We start from the raw sequence: 19,148 nt of genomic DNA on the forward strand, positions 1-19,148 counted from the left end.
TTAGTTTGTCTTGTGGTTGTTGTTATTTGACTTGCATCCCACTGGGATTTTTGCACACAGCGTTGGTGTACGGTGCTATTTCAGGAATATTTTGATATTTTTTTCCTGTATTTTCTGTTTGCACAGTCACATAATCACTTTAAGATGTTTTCTTGTTCATGTTTTTTGTTTGTTGCGGTTGCACCCGATTCAAGAGCCGAATGGCTCACAGGGCTATACCAAATAAATAAACTATGAACTATGATTCCTCTTATTCTTAGTTTTTTCGGTAAAGTCACGTTGAAGAGAAACAACAAAATAACAAAATATATATAAAACAATAAAAAATTCTCACGACGTTTCGACCATAACTCAAACGGTCATCATCAGGTGTGTCGGTTTGCATAAATTTATTTTGAAAACGGCATATTTATTTATTTATATATAAAAAAATAACGTTTGCGGCACGCGCAACGATTGGCAGTTTGCCCAGGACTAGTCCATCTATTTTTTGAAAAGAGGAGGGGGGAGACGAAATTTGTTTTTATGTATGCTGTCTGAAAGCCACTGTAAGCGTGAATAATCAATCAAGAACTGAAATGATTTATCAAATCTTTCCAATGATTGCTAAGATAGAATCCATCTTCTCGGTTGAAATTGTCTCTGTGCTTGTATATGTGGATAGCCTCATGAACGAATCTCTCATGGAAGCCAGATGGCTTACAAAGAACCTCCGTCTTGGAAAAGTCAATGGCATGTGAGCCTACTGAATTAGAACAATGATCTGCTACGGCCGAGGTGTTGGTCCTACCGTGTTTAAGGTCTGCTTTATGTTCACGAATGTGGTCCGAGATATGGCGTTTGGTTTCTCCAATGTAACTACTACCACAGAGGCAACTTAGTTTGTAGACACCAGGTAGGACCAACACCTCGGCCGTAGCAGATCATTGTTCTAATTCAGTAGGCTCACATGCCATTGACTTTTCCAAGACGGAGGTTCTTTGTAAGCCATCTGGCTTCCATGAGAGATTCGTTCATGAGGCTATCCACATATACAAGCACAGAGACAATTTCAACCGAGAAGATGGATTCTATCTTAGCAATCATTGGAAAGATTTGATAAATCATTTCAGTTCTTGATTGATTATTCACGCTTACAGTGGCTTTCAGACAGCATACATAAAAACAAATTTCGTCTCCCCCCTCCTCTTTTCAAAAAATAGATGGACTAGTCCTGGGCAAACTGCCAATCGTTGCGCGTGACGCAAACGTTATTTTTTTATATATATATAAATAAATATGCCGTTTTCAAAATAAATTTATGCAAACCGACACACCTGATGATGACCGTTTGAGTTATGGTCGAAACGTCGTGAGAATTTTTTATTGTTTTATATATATTTTGTTATTTTGTTGTTTCTCTTCAACGTGACTTTACCGAAAAAACTAAGAATATGAATTACTGCAGTCACGAAAGCTTTAAATCAAAATTTATGATTCCTCTTTATTTATTTATTTTTGCCGACCTGCTTGCTGCTGCGCATGCGCGAAACGCCATTGCCCCTGGCAACGCACTCACGCCGTCGCCGCAGGGGGGATGCCATTGCTCATTCAAAATGCAACAAATTTATACGCGACGCTGAGGTAAATTCATCAAAGTGTCACGTCCTCTTCTCTCCCCCTCCACCCCAATGTGTGCACTTACTATTATAGGCTTGGTAGATACTAAAATTATAGCGATTAAATAGGATTCTTGTAGCGCGGGGGGGGGGGGGGGGTAGCGGCCCAGGCCCCAGCCTCCGCCGGCCGGGCAATCTAGGCGAGGCCGGAGGCTTTGCACGGGACTAGGCCTCGTCACGGCAATCTGTCAGGTGAGTACTTTGTGCTATATAGTCGATATATACTGCTACTAGCGGGAAAATATATATTTTAAAACGTCTGAAAACTTAAAAACATAACATACAAATGAAAAGATAACTCATTCTTTTAAAATAAAATCCGAGCGCACCAAGAATCGATTCTTTCAATCGCGCAAAGGAATCGAAGGTTGTAGATTCCTTCAGAATCGTCTTGAAGCGACGACGCTCGCTTGCGAGGGATTTGGCTCTCTAACCGCGGGGTTCGCGTAGAAAAAAATTGACGGGCGGCAAGCCCTAAGCCCCCTGCTTGGCATAGGCTATTCCGTTTTCCCATCCCTAAACTTTAAGGTAGTTTAATTAACGATTTAGTGCGCTTCATATTTATGTAATTATTGTTACCGCTCAGCGCGCGACAGCACACATTTGGGCATGCGCGAAACGCTGAGCGAGGGTTGCCCCTGGCAACGCGCACACGGTGGAGGGGGGAGGGGGGATTCTCATTCCCGTGGCCACGCTGCAAGGTGAGTCGCGCATATTAACAGCTCTGTTAAAACATATATAAGTACTCATTGTTTTTTTTTGTAAAATCACGTATGTAGAAATACAATAAAATTATATTTAAAAAAACAATCACGACGTTTCAATTACAACGCAAGCGATCTTCATCAGGTGTCAAGAACAAATCACGGAGGTAAATACAACAAAAAGATGAGAGACGAGAATTCAACAAACCTGAAAAAACATGTGAAGAACATCCAGTCAGGCCAACAACACAGACACTTCCTGGCGGACCACGAATTTCAGAAGAGTGTTAAATTTCGTGTTCAACCTTTGGATTGCACATACCAGCATAGATCGAATGAAAAATACGAGGTACACGGTCAGTAGAAATACATATACAAGTCCACCAAGAGGTAAGGAGGGAGGAAAGACGCACAGGGAGGCAGAGAGAGGGGGGGGGCAGAGGGATGAACAGAAGCTTAAATAGGAAATACGGTTGGAGGGGGGGAGGGGCCAGAGCGAGAGCGGCAGCTCAAACACGCACATCTTACACATACAAAACGGCAGCTCAAAAAAGGACCACCTCTTGTAAATACAAAACGGCAGCCCAAAAAAGGGCACATCTTACACATAATTACAACGGTAACGTCCCCGTAGAAGTGTGATAAGGTATTAAAGCTTTCGTGACTGCATACAATTACTCATTAGTTTTTTCGGTAAAGTCACATATGTAGAAATACAATAAAATTATATTAAAACAAAAAACAATCACGAAGTTTCGATCACAACGCAAGCGATCTTCATCAGGTGTCAAGAACAAATCACAGAAGTAAATACAACAAAAAGATGAGAGACGAGAATTCAACAAACCTGAAAAAACATGTGAAGCACATCCAGTCAGGCCAACAACACAGACACTTCCTGGCGGACCACGAATTTCGGAAGAGTGTTAAATTTCGTGTTCAACTGTTGTATATGAGCCTTTTCCAAAATTGATATTAACAATATCTGCCGATATATATTTTAATAATAAAGGAAATAATGCATAAAAACACACAAACCCAAAAACATGAAAAACCAGATGTCGATCATAAACAGGCCATAAATAAAGAAATAATAAAACTCTCAAGGCGAGGATGTAACAGCTATCGGCGAAAATCTCCAGATGAACAAGAGTTTGATGGGCCCCTTAGGAAAGGTCCCTCCGAGGTCAGAACACCAAGAGAGTAGACACGGAGACGCCAACAGGGTAAATCGTATACATATTTTTTTTTCCTTTGCCAGTAAAACAACGGGTAAAAAATTAAAAGGCAACAACAAGAATAAGATAAAATTAGCGGTCCTAACGCTCACTCCAATTAAGTACAGGCCACCAGACACATCAGTGAATCCTTATCCAATTATTAATTCGACATCAAATGATTTTCACCTTTTAATACTCTTTCTGTTAAATCACAAACTTGGGAGCAGGAATACCGAGTCACATCAAAGGTTATCGAGAAGGAATGAAGCGAACGGGCAAACTTACGAAAGAGTTTAAACAATATCCCAAGCAACCCCGACCACACTTGTCTCTCTCGCAGCGCGGAGAAGCAGGAATTACACCTTATCACAAGGGGCCATCTGGAAAAGCCAGCCGGGTTTAATGAGAAAACACACCCCACCCCACACACGGCAGCCAGGCAAACAGTTTTAAAGAAAATTGCAATATAACATTAATAGTAACGTGTTCACCTTACACGGCATTCCATTATAGAACCTTACAGAACCAAGGGATATGGATTCCAACAATCAAGAAATGGACCTCTTAAACTCAGGATGAAAATTATTTTTCTTTTTAATAACTCCATAATAACAATGCGAATCTCGGTAACCCGAGAGGTGCTTCGGGAGGACGTAGTTACAAACACGAGTCTTGGTGAACATGGGACCAAATGCTATTTGAGCGATGTTAACTCAAAGGATAGAGAGAAGGTGCTCCCGACCATCTTTGTCTCTCCCAGCAGAGCGCGAGAGAGGAATTTCACGCCAGGGCAAACAGATTGTTATCGCAGGTGCCATCTGTACACACGCACGAACACACACACGAACTGACACACACAGACCACGCCCCCCCCCCTTTACTGCACAGAGAGAAGAATGTCTTTGACTATAACGGTCAGCCGCATTTTCAAAAGTTCAGTCAAGACAGATCAGCGATTTAAGACGTCCACAGGACGAGCAGTCGCATGGAGCGGCTGGCTCCGAGCCTCGCTGAGTCACGATGTATCAACAAAAGTGAGTCATACAGCAGTGGAGGAAACCTGCTGTCAGCGAACCAGCACGGGCGCGTTCGCGCACTTCAACAGAGAGAGCACGTGCGAATCAACTCACTTAACAGAAGAAAAAGCTTGGCCAGTCGCCAACAAAGTATTAGCGAATCAGCGCTGAGAGCGCTCGAGCATCTCCACAGAGAAAGCACGTGCAATGTGGCTCAACCAGCAGCGGAAAAGCTTGGACAGCTGCCAACAACTTCAGCAAACCAGCGACCAAGCGCGTGCGACCTGAGTCATACAGCAGTGGAGGAAACCTGCTGTCAGAGAGCCGCCAACAACCTCAACAAAGAGAGCTCATGCAACTTGGCTCACTCAGCAGATGAAAAACTTGACCTGTCGCCCGCGAACGCAGCGTCCGATACTACAGCAGCTCATCTAGCAGTGGAGGAAACTGCTGTCAGCGAACCAGCACGGGCGCGTTCGCACACCTTCAAGGAGAAAGAGCACGGCCAGCAACGCCAAGCAAGAGCGTGCAGCAGCTCAGCCAGCAGTGGAGGAAACTGCTGTCAGCGAACCAGCACGGGCGCGTTCGTGCATCAGCACCAGCATCAGCACCAGCGCGTGCCAACAGCGTGCCACCAGCGTGCTACAGCGCGCAACTTCGCGTCACCAGGGCTGAGAGGGCAGCGGCCCCGCACTCAACACCCATCGGCGCGACGACGGCGAGCGTCGTGCTGACTCATCCAGCCAGCGGTGGACAGAAACTCGCAGCCGTTAGTATGGCCTCCCCCCCACACTCTCCCCCCCTCCTCACTCCCCCACCGCTAAACAACGAACAAACATTTTTTTTGACGAGGAAATCAACCTAGGCGTTTGCTCAACGCAAGAAATCAACAACGCTCCCATTAAACATACAAGACTCATGATAACTGCGTCAACTATTAGCTGATAACGGAAAACATCGCCACCCATTGAGTTACGTTGATGAGGCAATCAGAAGTATTTCAGTCGAACGCTTTAATTGCATAATCGTTGATGAATCAATGAACGGACATCGCCGTGGTACTGTGCTAACGATTTCAAGCATAATAATTTCGCATATCAGAACGTGTTGAGGATGGGATAAGAATCAAAGACCGAGTGCCGTGTTGTGTAATAATTCAAGTATACGAATTTGCATATAATAGAGTTAAGGTTTGATAGAATAGTATGCATGTTTAATCTCTCTCAACAACCGATTGATTGCGTTATGCGTCGGGAATTAACCACAGGTGCCGCTATCGAGGTGAAACAACGCAATCGTGATGGTATCATGTTAACGCTGTGTTGAAATTCCAAAATCCCGAGATTGAGTTTTCATATTATCCAAAAATTAAAGTTAGCTAGGAAATGAAATTGATTGAAGCAGAAGGTTTGTGTGTGATTCTTCCTGAAATTCTGCGTAATATTGTTCTGCGTATGAGATCTGAAACGGACCTGGATCTTGTGTTTATTCAAGATTTTGGAGATCCCCCTCCTCTTTTCAAGATTTTGGAGATCTCCAAAATTTTGGAGATCTCCAAAATCTTGAATAAACACAAGATCCAGGTCCGTTTCAACACATTACATAAAATCCGTGATCTGGTTCCGTCTGTAAAATATGTGATTCCGGACATACAATACCCCGGTGTCTACAAACTAAGTTGCCTCTGTGGTAGTAGTTACATTGGAGAAACCAAACGCCATGTCTCGGACCGCATTCGTGAACACAAAGCAGACCTTAAACACGGTAGGACCAACACCTCGGCCGTGGCAGATCATTGTTATAATTCAGTAGGCTCACATGACATTGACTTTTCCAAGACAGAGGTTCTTTGTAAGCCATCTGGCTACCATGAGAGATTCGTTCATGAGGCTATCCACATATACAAGCACAGAGACAATTTCAACCGAGAAGATGGATTCTGGCTTAGCAATCATTGGAAAGATTTGATAAACCATTTCAGGTCTTAATTGATTGTTCACGCTTACAGTGGCTTTCAGACAGCATACATTAAATTTTTCGTCTCCCCCCTCCTCTTTTCAGAACATAGATGGACTAGTCCTTCTAAATAAACTGCCAAATCGCTGCACGTGGCGCTAACGTTTTTTTATAAATAAATACACTGTATAAAAAAATAAATACATTTATGCAAACCGACACACCTGATGACGACCGTTTGTGTTATGGTCGAAACGTCGTGAGAATTTTTATTTTATATATTTTATTATTGTATTGTTTCCCTTCAACGTGACTTTACCGAAAGAACTAAGAATATATAGTAGGACGATTGGTTATTATGCAACTCAATGAGAGCAGTATTTTTCGTTATGAATTGATTTTTAATGCACCACCTTGGAGTGGCAACCCTTCTTGATTATCCCGATATGCGTATCGTGTGTCTTCGTTATCACTGGTTCAATTCTTTGCGTAAAGCAGACGCCGAGGTTAGCATCTCTTGTGTCCAAAATGTGTTTCCTGTGTGTTGCGGCGCGGTGGGGGAGTGAGGGGGAGAGTGTGGGGGAGGAGTTTGGGCATACGAACGGCAGCCAGTTTCTGTCCACTGCTGGCTGGAAGAGTCAGCACGACGCTCGCCGTCGTCGCGCCGATGGGTGTTGAGTGCGGGGCCGCTGCCCTCTCAGCGCTGGTGACGCGAAGTTGCGCGCTGTAGCACGCTGGTGGTTAATGTTGGCACGCACTGGTGCTGATGCTGGTACTGATGGCACGCTGGTGGCGCGCGCTCCCTCTCCTTGAAGATGCACGAACGTGCCCGTGCTGTTTCTCTGATAGCAGTTTCTCTCCACTGCTGGCTGAGCTGCTGCACGCTCTTGCTTGGCGTTGCTGGCCGCGCTCTTTCTCCTTGAAGATGCGCGAACGCGCCCATGCTGGTTCGCTGACAGCAGTTTCTCTCCACTGCTGGATGAGCTGCTGTAGTATCTGACGCTGTGCTCGCGGGCGACAGGTCAAGTTTTCTTCTGCTGAGTGAGCCGAGTCGCACACGCTCTCTTTGTTGAGGTTGTTGGCGGCTCTCTGGCAGCAGGTTTCCTCCACTGCTGTATGACTCAAGTCGCACGCGCTTGGTCGCTGGTTTGCTGAAGTTGTTGGCAGCTATCCAAGCTTTTCCGCTGCTGGTTGAGCCACGTTGCACGTGCTTTCTCTGTGGAGATGCTCGAGCGCTCTCAGCGCTGATTCGCTGATACTTTGTTGGCGACTGGCCAAGCTTTTCTTCTGTTGAATGAGTTGATTCGCACGTGCTCTCTCTCTTGAAGTGCGCGAACGCGCCCGTGCTGGTTCGCTGACAGCAGTTTCTCTCCACTGCTGTATGACTCACTTTTGTTGATACATCGCGACTCAGCGATCCTCGCTACTCAGCGAGGCTCGGAGCCAGCCGCTCCATGCGACTGCTCGTCCTGTGGACGTCTTGACTCGCTGATCTGTCTTGACTCTTAACGTCTTGACTGAGTTTTGAAAAATGCGGCTGACCATTATATTCAAAGACAATTCTCTCCGCGCAGTGGAAAAGGGGGTGGGGGGCGCGTGGTCTGTGTGTGTGTGTGCGTTCGTGTGTGTGTTTGTGTCCTGGTTCTGTTCGGGTCTTCCTCAAGCCATAAACCATCAAGGAGACAGACGCTTCGATTCATCTCGAAAGCGTCTGTCTGTCGACGCTGTTCTTCCAGAGAGAGGGGCGGGTTCCCCTCCCTTGTTCGTACACGTTTCCAAAGCACAAAGAAATGGTTAAGATTTTTAAAGTTTAACATTTCACATCACAGTTGGTATTGTGCCGTACCCATATATAATTCTGCTTGTGGTTCGGGGTATTTGATTTTGTTTCCAAGTGAAGATGCTCTTCCGAGCGTATGCATTTTATCACGTGCTGCGGGGAGAGACAAAGGTGGCCGGGATCTTCCCATCTCTCTATACTTTGAGTTGGCATCGCTCAAATATCATTTCGACTCCACATTCTACCAGCCTAATCCACCCCGTTACCTTGGCTCTTACTTAGTTTATTAATTTTCGTCACTCTGTGTGTGTTATCATATATAAATGTGTGGCAGTTTATTTAGCTTAAAGCTCGCTCGCTCTTTTGCTGCCCGTGTGCAGAGTGGGGTGGGGCCACTATTAAGTCCCGTGTGTGGCAGATGGTTCCTGCGATAACGATCTGTTTGCCCTGGCGTGAAATTCCTGTCTCGCGCTCTGCGGGAGAGACAAAGGTGGTCGGGAGTACCTATCTCTTTATACTTTCGACTTTATATTTCTCAAATACCATTTGGTCCCATGTTCGCCAAGACTCGTGTTTGTAACTACGTCCTCCCGACACCTCTCGGTTTACCGAGGTTCGCATTGTTATGATGGAATTATTAAAAAGAAAAATAATTTTCATCCTGAGTTTAAGAAGTCCGTTTCTTGATTTTGGAATCCATATCCCTTGGTTCTGTAAGGTTCTATAATGGAATGTCGTGTAAGGTGAACACGTTATTCTTAATTTTATGTGTGACTGATGTGTAGCCACTTCTTTAACTTAAAAACGCTCGCTGGCTGTTGTGTGTGTTTCTCATTAACCCGTCTGGCTAGCTCCAGATGGCCCCTTGTGATAAGGTGTGATTCCTGCTTCTCCGCGCTGCGAGAGAGACAAAGGTGGTCGGGGTTGCTTGGGATATTGTTTAAACTCTTTCGCAAGTTTGCCCGTTGTCTCATTCCTTCTCGAAAACCTTTGATGTGACTGTATTTTGTCTCCAAGCTTTGTTTTAACAGTAAAAGTATTAAAGGTGAAAACCATTTGATAGCGAATTAATTATTGGATAATAATTCACTGATGTATCTGGTGGCCTGGTCTTAATTGGAGTGAGCGCGAGGACCGCTAACTTTGGCTTATTCTTGTTATTGCATTTTAAATTTTAACCGTTGTTTTAATGAAAAAATATGGTTTCACCCGTGGGCGTCCTCGTTTCTGGCTTGCGTAGGGCTTCCCTCTGTGTGACCTCCCTTAGGGCACATCAAACTCTTGTTCATCTGGAGATCTTCGCAGATAGCTGCTAACATCCTCGCCTCGAGAGTTTTATTATTTCTTTATTTTTTTTAATGGCCTGTTTATGATCGACATCTGGTTTTTCGTGTGACTGGCTTACGGGTTTTATTGATTATTTTTTTCGTTTGTTAAAAAAATATGATATATATAACGCAAATATTATTGTTAATATCAATTTTGGAAAAGGCTCATATACAACAGGACCTATCATAAGCACACTATCACACACATAATCCATAATCCATAACACACATAATTCATAATGTTCAATCAAGAGTAATCGTATCCTTATCGATAATACGGAATTAAAGAGCAGAGTCGAATCGACCCTCTCTCATTCATGCTCACAACACCTACAGAACTGCATACGATTAATTGCGTTATTCCAATTCATAACCGAATCCTCGTCACCGAAGCTGGACCTAATTATCATAACGACCTGCATTATCATAGTCACGCCCACTCGTATAAATTAATACGATTAACTCTCGAATCAGCATAATTTATGCGCATACTTACACTAATTAACATAATTTAGGATAAATTGTTCAAATTTAAATTTTCATTATTTTCATAAATTTTCATAACACCTATATATACAACACAACCCCAGTGAGTAATTTTATACAGTCACGAAAGCTTTAATACCATATATATTACTGTTTACTAATTTTATTACTCTTAATTATTAGGTGAGATGATAGAGGTTGAGCTATGTTTGCTGATCGTACATATGCACACTGTAACACGTTTTTCCCCCCTGGATAGTGTTATTTTTAATTTGTTTAAGCCTACTATTTATGGAAAATGTCTATTATTCCCCACAAACTTTGCTTTTGTAACCAGGCCTTTATGTGAGGGAATGCCACAAATCCACACGTATCATTAAAAATAGCTACATTTTTATATATGTCCTTGACACAAAAGCTCAGTTTGAGGGGAATTATAGCTTTTTGGTACTTTTGAGGCATAAGCATATAGAGAGTAACACTTACTACGCAGTGACTAAATAAATCATCACTTTTTATGACACTGTTTATTAACGATACCAAATGTGCTCTTTTTAGACTTTATTATTATTTAAATAAATAAATATCCTTATGTTTTGTTTCCAGCTTATTCACACTTTCCCCCTCTATGCGGGGGTTGGTCAGTGATATGTTTTTCCGGGTTTATTTGTGTGCATCTGGACATAGTTACAGGTCACATACGTTTATTATTAGTTTATATTTATTTACACTTTCGCTCGCGGCTAATTAAAAACAAAATGGCGGCACATTTTATCGTACTTATTTTATTATTTAGAAACGGGACTCTTTTATTAATCATTTGCCTCTTTCGGTAACGTCGCGTGAATAGAAACATACCAATACATTCAGTTTGTTTTAAGAAAATGTTTCATGTGTTTAAATCCAAGTGTGCGTGTTTGTTCGTCCATGTGTGTGTGAGTCCATGTGTGTGTTGATAGTGTACTGGTAACGGCGCTGCACCACGAACCTGGCGACCCCAGTTCAATTCCCGCTCACGGCCAACACCGGTGACGATTATCTGAAACGCTCCTGAGCCTCCCCTAGCTCGACTCAGCCTCAAATTAGTACCTCGTGCGGTGTGTAAACACCGCCACTGGAAAGACAAAGGCGGCCGGGCGTGGTGCTGGCAGCGTGCCTTTTTCTTTGGTACTTTCCCTAAAGTCACGTAGATTGACCATTCCTAATATTACAGAAAATGTGAGAAATAATTTAATTCTTACTAATATTATGCAAATATTAAACTACAAAAAATCCACTCATGTAGACTGCAGCCTGCTTTCTTATCGGAGTTAGTGTACTGGCAGTCTATAATGTGGACTGTTGCCTGCTTATTAAGGTGAGTGTACTGCCAATCTATAATGTAGATTGCAGAAATTGTTATTAAGCTAGGTGAGTGTACTGGCAGTCTAGAATGTGCACTGTTGTCTGCTTATTAAGTAAGGTAAGCGTACTGGTAGTCTAGAATGTAGATTTATTCTTGATTCTTAAATGGATTTTGCTTGTTTGGTTTGCTAAGGTCATGCTCATTAATTATATGTAGTACTACGATGGTGATTTTAATGGTATAGTGCTAAATAAATACTACTTTTTTTTATCTTTGCTTAAATTTGGTGCTTAATTTTGTTATATTGTTGGAAAAATCAACCATTGAAAATTTGCTGTACTGCAGCTTTTATTTTCACATTGCGCTGATGGAGCGAGCACAATAATATTAGTTTTTTTGGTAGACAATGTTTGCATTGCATTCACATGTACGAACGATTTTGTGGCTTTTTATCTTCATGATCATTTTTATTATTTGCCTCATTGATGTTATATTAGTATTATTGGATTCATTAATACTAATGATTTGTACAGTATCACAATGGCTGACTAGAATATGGTATGAAATACTCTACATATTTATATTATTTATTTTGGTTAAATGTTACATATTTCTGATATTTTTAATTTAATGTTAAATCTTTCAGATGTTATAAGTTTAATGTGCATTGCATATGATACGTTCTGGTGGACACTGTACAGGTAAGACAGATTTACAGTTCCCTAAAAACACACAATTGTTTATTTTAATAAATAGTTTTTCTGTTTTATATTCACTGCTAGGGATTAAACTACGTTTCATGATACTAAATATATTCACAGTTTTATAGGTTAGATACATTTTTCTAATTTGATTAATATTGTTAATCGGACATCTTTATCTAATATTAACGCTTCCACACAATCCCGTCAATACAGGAATTGAACCGTGAGGTGATGTTCATTCCGTTTGATTGCTGTGCATCTACACATCTTTACAGGTAAGAAAACTGATTTTATTACGAGTTTGATTTTATTTATTTGATCCTTTTGCTCGCAATAAAAGATCTTTGTCCGTCCTTTTTTACTTATTAACGATTGCTTTTAACTTGTTGGGTTTGCTTGGTTCAGGCCAATTTTTTCAATATAGTACTGCTCAGGTGATTTAAATATTTTAGTGGTTCGATAGTTGATTACATTTAGTCTTTTGAAAATGCTCTACATCTAACCTATATAATTCATGTCTGTCTGTCCGTCTGTCTGTGTACGCTCGCTTGCGGGGGATTTGGCTCTCGGACCGCGGGGTTTGCGTGGAAATTTTTTTGCCAGGCGGCGCCCCCGGGCCCCCCACTCGGCTTAGGCTATTCCGTTTTGCCGTCCGTCGCCTTTAAAGTGGTTTAATTAACGTTTTGGTGCGATTCCTCTTTATTTATTTACTTACTTTCACCGACCGGCTCGCTGCTGCGCATGCGCGAAACGCCGTTGCCCATGGCAACGCACAAACGCCGTCGCCGCAGGGTGGACGCCATTGCTCATTCAAAATGCAAAAAATTTACACGCGACGCTGAGGTAAATTCATCAAAGTGTCACGACCTCTTCTCTCCCTCTCCACCCCAATGTGTGCACTAACTATTATAGGCTCGGTAGATACTAAAATTCTAGCGATTAAATAGGATTATTGTAGCGCGGGGGGGTGGGGGGGTAGCGGCCCAGGCCCCAGCCTCGGCCGGCCGTGCAATCTAGGCGAGGCCGGAGGCTTTGCACGGGACTAGGCCTCTTCACGGCAAATCTGTCAGGTGAGTACTTTGTGCTATATAGTCGATATATACTGCTACTAGCGGGAAAATATATATTTTAAAACGTCTGAAAACTTAAAAACATAACATACAAATGAAAAGATAACTCATTCTTTTAAAATAAAATCCGTTTAAAATAAAATCCGAGCGCGCCAAGAATCGGTTCTTTCAATCGCGCAAAGGAATCGAAGGTTGTAGATTCCTTCAGAATCGTCTTGAAGCGACGACGCTCGCTTGCGAGGGATTTGGCTCTCTTACCGCGGGGTTCGCGTAGACATTTTTTTTACGGGCGGCAAGCCCTAAGCCCCTGCTTGGCATAGGCTATTCCCTTTTCACATCCCTAAACTTTAAGGTAGTTTAATTAACGATTTAGTGCGCTTTATATTTATTTAATTATTATGCTTAGCTCTTTTGGTAAAGTCACATTGAAGGGAAATAATAAAATATATATAAAACAATAAAAAATTCTCACGACGTTTCGACCATAACACAAACGGTCGTCATCACCTGATATGACGACCATAACACAAACGGTCGTCATATCAGGTGATGACGACCGTTTGTGTTATGGTCGAAACGTCGTGAGAATTTTTTATTGTTTTATATATATTTTATTATTTTATTGTTTCCCTTCAACGTGACTTTACCGAAAGAGCTAAGAATATGAATTACTGCAGTCACGAAAGCTTTAAATAAAAAAAATATGTAATTATTGTTACCGCTCAGCGCGCGACAGCACACATTGGGCTTGCGCGAAACGCTGAGCGAGGGTTGCCCCTGGCAACGCGCACACGGTGGAGTGGGGAGGGGGGATTCTCATTCCCGTGGACACGCTACAAGGTGAGTCGCGCATATTAACAGCTCCGTTAAAACATATTACTGTTTACTAATTTGATTACTCTTAATTATTAGGTCAGATGATAGAGGTTGAGCAATGTTTGATGATCGTACATATGCACACTGTAACACGTTTTTTCCCCCCTGGATAGTGTTATTTTTAATTTGCTTAAGCCTACTATTTATGGAAAATGTCTTAATATTCCCCACAAACTTTGCTTTTGTAACCAGGCCTTTATGTGAGCGAATGCCACCAATGCACACCACGTATTATCATTGAAAATAGCTACATTTCTCAATATGTCCTTGATACAAAAGCTCAGTTTGAGGGGAATTATAGCTTTTTGGTACTTTTGAGGCATAAACATATAGAGAGTAACACTTACGCAGGGACTAAATAAATCATCACTTTTTTGTTACACAGTGTTTATTAACGAAACCAAATTTGCTCCTTTTAGACTTTATTATTATTTAAATAAATCTTTATGTTTTGTTTCCAGCTTATTCACACTTTCTCCCTCTGTGCGGGGGTTGATCAGTGATATGTTTTTTCCGGGTTTGTGTGCATCTGGACATAGTTACAGGGCGCATACGTTTATTTATTATTAGTTTATATTTATTTACACTTTCGCTCGCGGTTAATTAAAAACAAAATTGGCGGCACATTCTTATCGTACTTATTTTATTATTTAGAAACGGGTTGCTTTTATTTATTATTTGCCTCTTTCGGTAACGTCGCGTGAATAGAAACATAACAATACATTCAGTTTGTTTCAGCAAAATGTTTAATGCGTTTAAATCCAAGTGTGTGTGTTTGTTCGTCCATGTGTGTGAGTCCATGTGTGTGTTGGTAGTACACCGGTAACGGCACTGCACCACAAACCTGGCGACCTCAGTTCAATTCCCGCTCATGGTGCTGGCAGCGTGCCTTTTACTTTGGTAATTTCCCTAAAGTCACGTAGATTGACAATTTATAATATAAAAGAAAATGTGATTAATAATTAAATTCTTACTAATATACAAATATTAAACTACAAAACATCCACATATGTAGACTGCAGCCTGCTTACTTTTCAGAGTTAGTGTACTGGCAGTTTAGAATGTGGACTGTTGCCTGCTTATTAAGGTGAGTGTACTGCCAGTCTATAATGTAAACTGCAGAAATTGTTATTAAGCTAGGTGACTGTACTGGAAGTCTATAATGTGGACTGTTGGCTGCTTATTAAGTAAGGTGAGTGTACTGGCAGTCTAGAATGTGCACTGTTGCCTGCTTATTAAGTAAGGTAAGCGTACTGGTAGTCTATAATGTAGATTTATTCTTGATTCTTAAATGAATTTTGCTTGTTTGGTTTGCTAAGGTCATGCTCATTAATTATATGTAGTACTGCGATGGTGATTTTAATGTTATAGTGCTAAATAAATACTTTTTAATCGTTGATTAAATTTGGTGCTTAATTTTGTTCTATTGTTGGGAAAATCAACCATTGAAAATTTGCTGTACTGCAGCTTTTATTTTCACATTGCGCTGATGGAGCGAGCACAATAATATTAGTTTTTTTGGTAGACAATGTTTGCATTGCATTCAAATGTACGAAAGATTTTGTGGCTTTTTATCTTCATGCTCATTTTTATTATTTGCCTCATTGATGTTATATTAGTATTATTGGATTCTAATATATTGCATTATTTGTACAGTATTTCATTATCACAGTGGCTGACTAGAATACGGTATGAAATACTTTACATATTTATATTATTTATTTTGGTTAAATGTTACATATTTCTGATATTTTTATTTTAATGTTAAATCTTTCAGATGTTATAAGTTTAATGTGCATTGCATATGATACGTTCTGGTGGACACTGTACAGGTAAGACAGATTTACAGCTCCCTAAAAACACAATTGTTTATTTTAATAAAGTTTTTCTGTTTTATATTCACTGCTAGGGATTAAACTACGTTTCATGATACTAAATATATTGACAGTTTTATAGGTTAGAAACATTTTTCTAATTTGATTAATATTGTTAATCGGACATCTTTCTCTAATATTAACACTTCCACACAATCCCATCAATACAGGAATTGAGCCGTGAGGTGATGTTCATCCCGTTTGATTGCTGTGCATCTACACATCTTTACAGGTAAGAAAACTGATTTTATCACGAGTTTGATTTTATTTATTTAATCCTTTTGCTCGCGACAAAAGATATTTGACGTCCTTTTTTTTACTTATTAACGATCGCTTTTAACTTGTTGGGTTTGCTTGGTTCTGGCCAATTTTTTCAATATGGTACTGCTAAGTGATTTAAATATTTTAGTGGTTTGATAGTTGCTTACATTTAGTCTTTTGAAAATACTCTACACATTATTGTTTTTTTCGGTAAAGTTACGTAGAAGGGAAACAATAAAATAATGAAAATATAAAACAATAATACTCTACATGTTTCTATAAGATACACTTTTTCCAATTTGATTAATATTGATAATCGGATATCTTTCTCTAATATTAACACTTCCACTCAATCCCGTCAATACAGGAATTGAGCTGTGAGGTGATGTTCATTCCGTTTAATTGCTGTGCATCTACACATCTTTACAGGTAAGAAAACTTATTTTATTACGAGTTTGATTTTATTCATTTCATCCTTTTGCTCGCGACAAAAGATCTTGTTTTATATATATTTTGTTATTTTGTTGTTTCTCTTCAACGTGACTTTACCGAAAAAACTAAGAATATGAATTACTGTAGTCACGAAAGCTTTAAATCAAAATTTATGATTCCTCTTTATTTATTTATTTTTGCCGACCTGCTTGCTGCTGCGCATGCGCGAAACGCCATTGCCCCTGGCAACGCACTCACGCCGTCGCCGCAGGGGGGATGCCATTGCTCATTCAAAATGCAACAAATTTATACGCGACGCTGAGGTAAATTCATCAAAGTGTCACGTCCTCTTCTCTCCCCCTCCACCCCAATGTGTGCACTTACTATTATAGGCTTGGTAGATACTAAAATTATAGCGATTAAATAGGATTCTTGTAGCGCGGGGGGGGGGGGGGGGTAGCGGCCCAGGCCCCAGCCTCCGCCGGCCGGGCAATCTAGGCGAGGCCGGAGGCTTTGCACGGGACTAGGCCTCGTCACGGCAATCTGTCAGGTGAGTACTTTGTGCTATATAGTCGATATATACTGCTACTAGCGGGAAAATATATATTTTAAAACGTCTGAAAACTTAAAAACATAACATACAAATGAAAAGATAACTCATTCTTTTAAAATAAAATCCGAGCGCACCAAGAATCGATTCTTTCAATCGCGCAAAGGAATCGAAGGTTGTAGATTCCTTCAGAATCGTCTTGAAGCGACGACGCTCGCTTGCGAGGGATTTGGCTCTCTAACCGCGGGGTTCGCGTAGAAAAAAATTGACGGGCGGCAAGCCCTAAGCCCCCTGCTTGGCATAGGCTATTCCGTTTTCCCATCCCTAAACTTTAAGGTAGTTTAATTAACGATTTAGTGCGCTTCATATTTATGTTATTGTTACCGCTCAGCGCGCGACAGCACACATTTGGGCATGCCCGAAACGCTGAGCGAGGGTTGCCCCTGGCAACGCGCACACGGTGGAGGGGGGATTCTCATTCCCGTGGCCACGCTGCAAGGTGAGTCGCGCATATTAACAGCTCTGTTAAAACATATATAAGTACTCATTGTTTTTTTTGTAAAATCACGTATGTAGAAATACAATAAAATTATATTTAAAAAAACAATCACGACGTTTCAATTACAACGCAAGCGATCTTCATCAGGTGTCAAGAACAAATCACGGAGGTAAATACAACAAAAAGATGAGAGACGAGAATTCAACAAACCTGAAAAAACATGTGAAGAACATCCAGTCAGGCCAACAACACAGACACTTCCTGGCGGACCACGAATTTCAGAAGAGTGTTAAATTTCGTGTTCAACCTTTGGATTGCACATACCAGCATAGATCGAATGAAAAATACGAGGTACACGGTCAGTAGAAATACATATACAAGTCCACCAAGAGGTAAGGAGGGAGGAAAGACGCACAGGGAGGCAGAGAGAGGGGGGGGGCAGAGGGATGAACAGAAGCTTAAATAGGAAATACGGTTGGAGGGGGTGAGGGGCCAGAGCGAGAGCGGCAGCTCAAACACGCACATCTTACACATACAAAACGGCAGCTCAAAAAAGGACCACCTCTTGTAAATACAAAACGGCAGCCCAAAAAAGGGCACATCTTACACATAATTACAACGGTAACGTCCCCGTAGAAGTGTGATAAGGTATTAAAGCTTTCGTGACTGCATACAATTACTCATTAGTTTTTTCGGTAAAGTCACATATGTAGAAATACAATAAAATTATATTAAAACAAAAAACAATCACGAAGTTTCGATCACAACGCAAGCGATCTTCATCAGGTGTCAAGAACAAATCACAGAAGTAAATACAACAAAAAGATGAGAGACGAGAATTCAACAAACCTGAAAAAACATGTGAAGCACATCCAGTCAGGCCAACAACACAGACACTTCCTGGCGGACCACGAATTTCGGAAGAGTGTTAAATTTCGTGTTCAACTGTTGTATATGAGCCTTTTCCAAAATTGATATTAACAATATCTGCCGATATATATTTTAATAATAAAGGAAATAATGCATAAAAACACACAAACCCAAAAACATGAAAAACCAGATGTCGATCATAAACAGGCCATAAATAAAGAAATAATAAAACTCTCAAGGCGAGGATGTAACAGCTATCGGCGAAAATCTCCAGATGAACAAGAGTTTGATGGGCCCCTTAGGAAAGGTCCCTCCGAGGTCAGAACACCAAGAGAGTAGACACGGAGACGCCAACAGGGTAAATCGTATACATATTTTTTTTTCCTTTGCCAGTAAAACAACGGGTAAAAAATTAAAAGGCAACAACAAGAATAAGATAAAATTAGCGGTCCTAACGCTCACTCCAATTAAGTACAGGCCACCAGACACATCAGTGAATCCTTATCCAATTATTAATTC

The 19,148-nt window shown here is 41.1% G+C and overlaps 1 long non-coding RNA gene across 16 annotated transcripts in view; it reads left to right on the top strand.

The window, feature by feature from the left end:
* The first annotated feature begins 1,362 nt into the window (after nucleotides 1-1,362).
* LOC116947003 (uncharacterized) overlaps nucleotides 1,363-19,148 on the top strand; it is a 49,044-nt gene continuing 31,258 nt past the window's right edge. For 2 of the 16 annotated variants that reach the window (XR_012945493.1, XR_012945492.1), the window contains exons 1-4: nucleotides 13,784-14,107; nucleotides 15,921-15,975; nucleotides 16,188-16,249; nucleotides 16,646-16,707. This is a non-coding gene — a long non-coding RNA (uncharacterized LOC116947003). Of the gene's footprint in view, nucleotides 1,624-9,253; nucleotides 12,195-12,410; nucleotides 12,473-12,800; nucleotides 13,041-13,781; nucleotides 14,108-15,920; nucleotides 15,976-16,187; nucleotides 16,250-16,645; nucleotides 17,034-19,148 lie in introns of those variants that run through there. The other 14 variants (XR_012945491.1, XR_012945497.1, XR_004403630.2 and 11 more) reach the window with 12 other exon arrangements.

Source organism: Petromyzon marinus, chromosome 28 (genome assembly GCF_048934315.1).
Source record: "Petromyzon marinus isolate PM22_M1 ecotype Great Lakes invasive population chromosome 28, UKy_Petmar_22M1.pri1.0, whole genome shotgun sequence".
NCBI classification, from domain to species: Eukaryota; Metazoa; Chordata; class Hyperoartia; order Petromyzontiformes; family Petromyzontidae; genus Petromyzon; species Petromyzon marinus.